The sequence below is a fragment of the Schistocerca cancellata genome, chromosome 3 (genome assembly GCF_023864275.1).
Source record: "Schistocerca cancellata isolate TAMUIC-IGC-003103 chromosome 3, iqSchCanc2.1, whole genome shotgun sequence".
Classification (NCBI taxonomy): domain Eukaryota; kingdom Metazoa; phylum Arthropoda; class Insecta; order Orthoptera; family Acrididae; genus Schistocerca; species Schistocerca cancellata.
Window position 1 is genome coordinate 811883369 of NC_064628.1, and position 9271 is coordinate 811892639.

The following is a 9271-nucleotide window of genomic DNA, read 5'->3' on the forward strand; positions in this document are numbered from 1 at the left end:
GGGGCACAACGAGTACAAAACGACACCTTGTGTCACCGGGAAGAGTTTTAAATATCCTATATATTTCTAAATTCTCATCAGAATTGTAATCAGTCAGACTCCTAACTCTGAATGCTGTGTATTCGACACTAACACTCGTTGTTTTCCAGTATTTCCTAACCTCAACCCATCGCACTCTTACGCGTGAAATATCATCGGAACTGTCATCACAAAAATTGTTGATCTGACACTAAGTTTAACTCTTTACGATTATTACTGTCGGTCGTTCCTTCCCAATTTCTAACCATACGCCCAGGAGGGGAAAGACGCCAAGACTTTTGCCAGTCAGCCAAGGTACATGAATAATCGAATTCTACAATGGTATCGAGTCTTCGATCACTTTTGTAGGTCATCATCTTACATCTGTAACTGACAGCGTTGCGTTTCACCAGATGTACACGAACGCTGATATTTCTTCAGAGGTGTATTTCTTGAGGGATAAAATATTTTTCCACCTTTGTGTGGTTAAAGTTTTGAACGTAATATTTTTTTTCATTCAGTTTTTCAGTATCATCCGATTTTGATACATCGCAAGAATCGAGCGCTTGCTAAAATATCCAGCTCAACAAGAAATAATGTTGGTATACCCATGTCATACAGTATACAGGGTGGATGAAATAAAACTGGCCCAGAAACCTTTCATGCATCTTAAGATACGCAACCCAAATTATGCCATCTGCACCTGGGGCTGATGATTTAAACTGGATTACTTACAGGCTGTCAATTACTAAACTATACCAAAAAACATAAATTAGCTAAAAACTACGGCGTGCACACACATTATTCAACATGTAAACGTCACTAGAGATATTCGGATTTAGCTTACGACCTGTTAGATATGTCTGCCACCATTGGTAATGATGTGGAGCAGACGAATTGCGAAATTCTGCATGACCCGCTGAAGTGTCGGATCATCGATGCTGTCGATGGCTTCCTGAATGGCTGTTTCCAGCTCAGAAATGTTTTTGCAGTTATTGCTGTACACGTTGTCTTTAATACAACCTCAAAAAAAAAAAAAAGGAGTCGCACGTGTTCAGATCCGGAGATTATGGCGGCCAGTCGAGGCCCATGCCAGTGGCCTCTGGGTATCCCAGAGCCAGAATGCGGCCCCCAAAGGGCTCCTCCAGAACATCAAACACTCTCCTGCTTCGATGGGGCGAGCTCCGTCCTGCATAAACCACCTCTTATCGAGATCAGAGTCACTCTGCGTAATGGGGATGAAATAATCTTCCAAAACCTTTTCGGCAGTCATCGTGCCGTCAAGGAATAGCGCACTGATTATTCTGTGACTGGACATTGCACTCCACACAGTTATCCACTGAGGATGAAGAGACTTCTTTATCGCGGAATGCGGATTCTCAGTCCCCGAAATGCGCCAGTTTTGCGTATTGAGGAATCCATCCGAATGAAACTGGGCTTCGTGACTAAACCGAACAATAATTTCATACTAATTCCCATCATGTCCATCGGTCAACTGTGCGGTTTGAATGTCCTAACGCAAATCGTTCAGAAGTTCTGACGATTTTATTGCATATAGTTCAATAATTGTCATCATGCACCTTAAGGTGAATGATGCATGAAATGTTTTCTGAGCCAGTTTTATTTTGTCCAGCCTGTAGTAGTGAATTATAAGATAAAGAAAAATACTATTTGAAAATTAAAAATACGCAAAGGTGCCAGATTGTTTTTAATTTAAGAATTGTGCTGCAGTAGTGCACATATACTCAGATAATTTCGTAATATGTGTATTTTGTTTGGGATGTACTTCTAAATTTATCATCATGCATTTTGTAAAAAGTATCTCTAAAGATGCTTAAAGGTAAGTGTCAGTAGCCACTATTAATGCAGACGCAGCATATAAGGCATGAATCTACAACTGTGAAATGTTTTCTACACGCTACCAACGAGCTCACTCGTGTGCAATATATATTGAGAGCATGCACTCGTGGTCAAATGGCTTACAGATAGCTGCTGTGTTGCAGGTAGAGCGCTGCTATCGCCACAGTAAATGGAAGAGTCACGTGCTTGGTACATCGTCATACCTTGTACTGTCCGCCAACGTAACGAACGATGTCCAAACACGCGATTCCAGATCGTTTGGTCGCGGCCAATTCACGGATGCATAACGCACCGGACACACCGCCGTTTAGTACCAACTTGGATTTTCACAAACCATACTGCCAAGTGTGTGCCTTGTGTACCATGCCATCACCTCGCTATGGGGTGCACAAACCACCATCATGTTCGTGTACCTCTGCTCTGCACAAATGTATTAGGACACAAACGTTAGCAAAAGCGCATGAAATTCGCCAGTTCAAAGGAAGAAAACCGATCACTTGGGCTGACTAATCGTGGTACTTGGCAATGTCAGCGTCCGAGTACGTCGAAAGCAAGTCAAGGTGATGTCTCTTTCTTGCCAACTAGAGCCACCCACAGGCAGGGTGTGGAGATATTCTTTTGTTTAATTGGCATGGAAAGGGGAGTATATTACGTCTAACTCGTTTCTTACAGACAAACTGTACTGTAACATACTCTCAAATCACGTGTGTCTTTTCTTTTTCAAATATAATGGATCATTCTATCGCTTCTTTCAATAGTGTCACAGTGAGTTACGACCATTAACACAGTAGTCATATAGCTCAGGGAAAACACAACGATGGCCTCAAACGAAATTATTTTCATGTATTATTTAACCTCGTTTCACACAGAAGGCATCAATAACGAGTTCCGTCCTCTTAGCAACCCATAGACGATCTCCTTATTAAGAAAGAAAAAGGCGATGTAGAAAAATAGTAGGAAAGTTTACTACTAAATGTAACATCTATACACAATGCTACATGTAGGGTGTTGCACGCAGTTGTGTACACGTATCATATCCAACTATCCAACTGCTCATAGCCGGCGGGTGTGACCGAACGGTTCTAGGCGCTTCAGCCTGGAACTGCGCGACCGCTACGATCGCAGGTTCGAATTCTTCCTCGGGCATGAATGTGTGTGATGTCCTTAGGTTAGTTAGGTTTAAGTAGTTCTAAGTTCTACGGGACTGAGGACCTCAGATGTTAAGTCCCAGTCGGCCGCTGTGGTCTAGCGGTTCTAGGCGCTCAGTCCGGAGTCGCGCGACTGCTACGGTCGCAGGTTCGAATCCTGCTTCGGGCATGGATGTGTGTGATGTCCTTAGGTTACTTAGGTTTAAGTAGTTCTAAGTTCTAGGGGACTGCTGACCATAGATGTTAAGTCCCATAGTGCTCAGAGCCATTTTTTTTTTTTGCCAACAATTTTTAATGTCTGGCTCGATATAATTCATACGTTTTTCTGTACCGTAAAGAGGAGATCGTCCTCAGCTAAGCATGTTAATTCTTAGCGTAAAAACTGGATCTAGCCATTATGATTACTTCAGATAGTGCTCCTGTCTTCAGTATGTGTGACTACCGTCGAATCATTTAATGAAGTGAGTGTGTTTGTACGAATTAATGTGCGAATTAACATATTTATTTAGTCATTATTGCTTGTTCCGAAGTTGTATTGTTTCTATGTGCACTGATGAATATTGTATTGTCTCAGCACGTCTGCAGACTATTTTGTATAATTTTATAGCGCCAGATATGTTGGTGCGTCAATCGAAACTGATTCACGGATTGCATCTGAGCAGTGGTTATAAACACTCCATTATCTTCAGCACTGTTAAGAGGCAGATTTTGAGCATACGCAGATTTTTTCATAACTTAGAGGCCGATGCCGCAAGTATAGTATTAGATGTACTTTTATTACATTTCGCCATGACAGTCTGTTTCAAGGACGTTAACAGATCAGGTTCACACTTGTTGTTGTTGTAGTCTTCAGTCCTGAGACTGGTTTAATGCAGCTCTCCATGCTACTCTATCCTGTGCAAGCTCCTATATCTTCCAGTACTTACTGCAACCTGCATCCTTCTGAATCTGCTTAGTGTATTCATCTGTTTGTCTCGGTTCACACTTAAGACTGAATTTTTCCTGTGTCCGTAGTGTTACTGAGACGGTCCAGTATTGTTACCGGAGATTACGGCACGCTTAGATGAACGAAAATATCGTATCAATAATCACAGTTTGCAATCCTCGTGGCGATGATGACGATGACGATGCAAATGAAAATGATTAGGGGAGAGTCCTACAGTACCGACCATGGTAGTTCTCCTTTCAAGTACAAGGTAGCAGTACATACACTGAGTGAGCTGAAGAATGCTATGTTCCCACTCCTGATACGTCGGGAATTTTGTCCTGCGTTCAGTTATTTGTGAGTCGTGGGCGTTTAACGTAGTTTGAGTGAGAACAGCGCGCAGGAAGTTAGATTCACGACTGTGGTACGCGTTTATGAGGTGAATAATTGAATTTAGTTCTACATTTGTTTTAACTGTATTGTTTAAGTATACTGTAGCCGTAAGACTTTCAAGAACTGGTGCATTAAACAATACGCAATCGCTATCTATTCCATTGGGTGATCGTCGTACAGTACCGGCCAGCCAGTTGTCTTCCAGTACCGTCAAGTCAGAAAGTTAGGTGGAAAATAATAAGTCTTTCTCTTCACTTCTCAGAATGAATTGGTTGATAATAAGGGGAAAATGAAAGGAAAATGTACTGAAGGGAATGTGAGACTGGCAATAAATGAAGTAATCGGGGAAAACGACAGGAAGGCAGAAAGCAGAGAAAATAAAGTCAGAAAGAGACTTGAAAGTCAGTCAAGCGCTCAGTAGAGAAAGGTCGGGTGCATCTAGCAGAAGCAAAGAAGTAAGTAGTTCAAATAGTGATGCAAAAAATAGGAAGCGTCAGAAGAAGCTGGAATTTGGTGGAGACACTAACAAACGGACGAGAGCACAATAAGCGTATTATGCAGTGAGTTGTTTGTATTTTGTTAATGATCATTGCAATAAGTGAACAATGTTTTTTTTAATTACTCGTTTTTGTTCATATAATAATTTCTTTAACGGTTTTCGTTACTTTTGTAGTGTTATTTATGAATAATGCCTGAAAATCTTCCTGTAGAGGCAATGAACGGTACTGGGAGATAATTTTTCTACTGGATGAAAAACCATCTGATTTCACTTCTACATGACGTGTCACTTTTGTAAAATTTCGGTGAAATAATACATATACAGGGCGAGTCACCTAACATTACCGCTGGATATATTTCGTAAACCACATCAAATACTGACGAATCGTTTCCACAGACCGAACGTGAGGAGAGGGGCTAGTGTAATTGGTTAATACAAACCATAAAAAAATGCACAGAAGTACGTTTTTTAACACAAACCTACGTTTTTTTAAATGGAACCCCGTTAGTTTTGTTAGCACATCTGAACATATAAACAAATACGTAATCAGTGCCGTTTGTTGCATTGTAAAATGTTAATTACATCCGGAGATATTGTAACATAAAGTTGACGCTTGAGTACCACTCCTCCGCTGTTCGATCGTGTGTATCGGAGAGCACCGAATTACGTAGGGATCCAAAGGGAACGGTGATGGACCTTAGAGACTGGAACAGCACATTACGTCCACATACTAACACATTTTTATTGGTCTTTTTCACTGACGCATATGTACATTACCATGAGGGGTGAGGTACACGTACACACGTGGTTTCCGTTTTCAATTACGGAGTGGAATATAGTGTATCCCGACATGTCAGGCCAATAGATGTTCAATGTGGTGGTCATCATTTGCTGCACGCAATTGCAATCTCTGGCGTAATGAATGTCGTACACGCCGCAGTACATCTGGTGTAATGTCGCCGCAGGCTGCCACAATACGTTGTTTCATATCCTCTGGGGCTTTAGGCACATCACGGTACACATTCTCTTTTAACGTACCCCACAGAAAGAAGTCCAGAGGTGTAAGATCAGGAGAACGGGCTGCCAATTTATGCGTTCTCCACGTCCTATGAAACGCCCGTCGCACATCCTGTCAAGGGTCAGCCTAGTGTTAATTGCGGAATGTGCAGGTGCACCATCATGCTGATACCACATACGTCGACGCGTTTCCAGTGGGACATTTTCGAGCAACGTTGGCAGATCATTCTGTAGAAACGCGATCTATCTTGCAGCTGTCTGTTACAACACGCAACTGAACGTCGGAGGTTTCAAGCGTCAACTTTAGGTTACAGTATCTCCGGATGTAATTAACATTTTACAATGCAACAAACGGCACTGATTATGTATTTGTTTATATGTTCAGATGTGCTAACAAAACTAACGTGGTTCCATTTTAAAAAAAGTAGGTTTGTGTTAAAAAACATACTTCCGTGCATTTTTGTATGGTTTGTATTAAACACTTACACTAGCCCCTCTCCTCACGTTCGGTCTGTGGAATCGGTTCGTCAGTATTTGATGTGGTTTACGAAATATATCCAGCGATAACGTTAGGTTACTCACCCTGTATATCCATAAAGCATTAGTTAAAGTAGGAGATTAGCATACTGTATAAAATTCCAAATTTTTTTAATATTTCACGTTTTACAATTGAAAATGTTAAGGAGACCGGTACTTTAGGAGTCTCCCCTATCATGACGACGAAGGTTTCTGGGGCAGCATCGGCATGGTTATCAACGCCCTTGTATAACTTGAATTAAATAATTAGTGGAAGAAAAGTCTTTTCTCGTTGGCATGGATGATGGCACATGAACACATGTTAGAGACTTGAGAGACTGTAAATGACAACACAGACAGTTGTTGCTTACTAATATATTTAAACGAATTACAAAAATTACGCATGGAAGCGTCTATGTCTACATGCACGTTCATGCCCTTTTCTCCCGCATCCACAATATTATAATATAGACATGACATAAATTCTAAAGAGAACGAAATTCAGGTGAAAAAGTGCAAAAGTACATGTGGCATGTAGGGAAAATCTCAAATACTATGAGAACAAGTGATAGTTAAAGAAACTTCCTGGCAGATTAAAACTGTGTGCCGGAACGAGACTCGAACTCAGGCCTTTGCCTATCGCGGGCAAGTGCTCTACCATCTGCGCTACCCAAGCACGACTCACGCCCCGTCCTCAAAGATTTACTTCTGCCAGTACCTCGTCTCCTACCTTCCGAACTTAACAGAAGCTCTCCTGCGAACCTGCCCCGAGTTCGAGTCTCGGTCCGGCACACAGTTTTAATCTGCCAGTAAGTTCCGTATCAGCGCACACTCCGCTGCAGAATGAAAATCTCATTCTGCAAGTGATAGTTGTTTAACGGTTCAATTCAGGGGTGTTAAAAGCACTTAAATAAAAACCTAAGTCGCATTGTAGAATGTATTTTAAAAGAGAAGTGAACACGATCTGAAAATGTAGAACTATCACTTAGATAATTGTGGATCACTAGACTAATTAATGATAAGCGTGGCAAAGATGCAACTGCTTAAAATAATAGCCCTAGTAATTTCAGCCAGAGTCTGGACAACAAACAATACTGGAGGTAACATTTTCCGCACTCGTCGATTTAATCATCTCAATACATAGTCATCTGCAGCACTATGGGGCATAGAGAAATTACAATTTCGAGCTTAAGCCTTTACATTTTACAGGAGATCAGAAATTCCTTATTTCTCCCGCACGAGCTCATCGGCTATGGCACAATGCCGAACCAGACTGCAACGGCAATCGTCTACAGAGGTTCACTAGACCGGAGATCCATACTTCTTCACCTCAAAACTAGAAAAGCGGCCAAACTACAGTAATACCAAATGCAAAGTGGTAAGTCACTGGACCGGTGCAACGCATCCGTAGTACTCGGAGTTCTTCGCCGTCGGCCTTCCATTGACATCTAACTCAGAGGATTAACCTCGCGCAGCACCAACACTGAGATGACTCAGTTTCTGGTTGCTTTGGAGATCACGGTACACACAAACTATCCCCAGTATTACATACTCATTCTCGTTTTGAATTGAAATAACAACGACTTCCAATTTCATGAGTATAAACGGAATGTTACCATTGCAGTCTCGATCAATGTTTTGAAGAGAAAAATATGAATACTTTTTTAAATTAGATAGCCGCGCAGTTACAAGTGCGGTAGCATTTACTTACAGTGCAATAGGCTTGTGACAGTCCAAGAGCTCCACCGCTACCGCTACCGCTACTGACCTATAAATAGTAAACAAAAGAAATAAATACTACAATGATGATACAGTTACATACAGATATTAGATTGATAAATATATGACAATTAAGATCACTGTAGAACATGGTTAACATTGAGTGATTTGTGTCTATACATTTTGAGAGAAAATTTTCACTTTCCATTTTACCAATAAGTACACTGGTGTCTACTTCTTTATAGTGCCAACGTGTCTACAACGTTCTAGCAAATCGAGTCCTTTGACTACATGCCAACGTGTCTATAGCATTCTAGCAAATCCATTCCTTTGACTACATGATGGAATACCATGAGATATTTGTTTATGTTCATGAATAAGTGATCTTTATTACGTATGTGAGAGGCTTTTGCAGATTGTGTGTTGTCTTCTTGGCTATTCGAATTAATGTCTTCACCATATTTTACTCTAAAGTTTGTCATATGCGTTAATAGAAACATTTCTACACGTTATTTTGAAACTGAATGCTTATTAAAATCGGTCTAGATTTACACCAAATGTAAAATACTGAAAATGCTGTGACTTATATGTTTTCAACGAGCGTACTTGCGGTTTTTTCGTTTTATTATGAGGAAACAAAAATAAAATTCTTTGTTCAGGCACCACACATTGCCGATCCACTGTTAAAACCGAAAGTGTCAGTTACCTGAAAATTGGATTTATATTGCCAACTGCGTCGTATCTAGCATATTAAATAGTGACTAAATCGTGACCTACTATAAGAGAAATATAATTCCAGTACGTCTTCATTGCGTATTTTTATCTAGGCAGTGTGGTGTTGTCAACGTGGGAACATCATACAAATTCAAGCTCGTGTGGTGTTGTCAACGTGGGAACATCATACAAATTCAAGCTCGTGTACTGTCTTACGCCACTCGTTCTCCCAGCACATCATTTGCACATGGTACAGGGAATGAGGACTGTGAAGTATTACGGGAAATAACACCAGTCACATTCCCTAAGACAAAGTGTAATCTAGTCTATACTGACATAATTTACACATGATTCTAGGAGGGAAACAGAACGGAACAGAAAGGTTACTGTGCAATGCCTTGTCGACCACCAATTTGTTAGTGACGCAGTTAAGTTCGGAATCGATAAGAGTATGGAACGAAA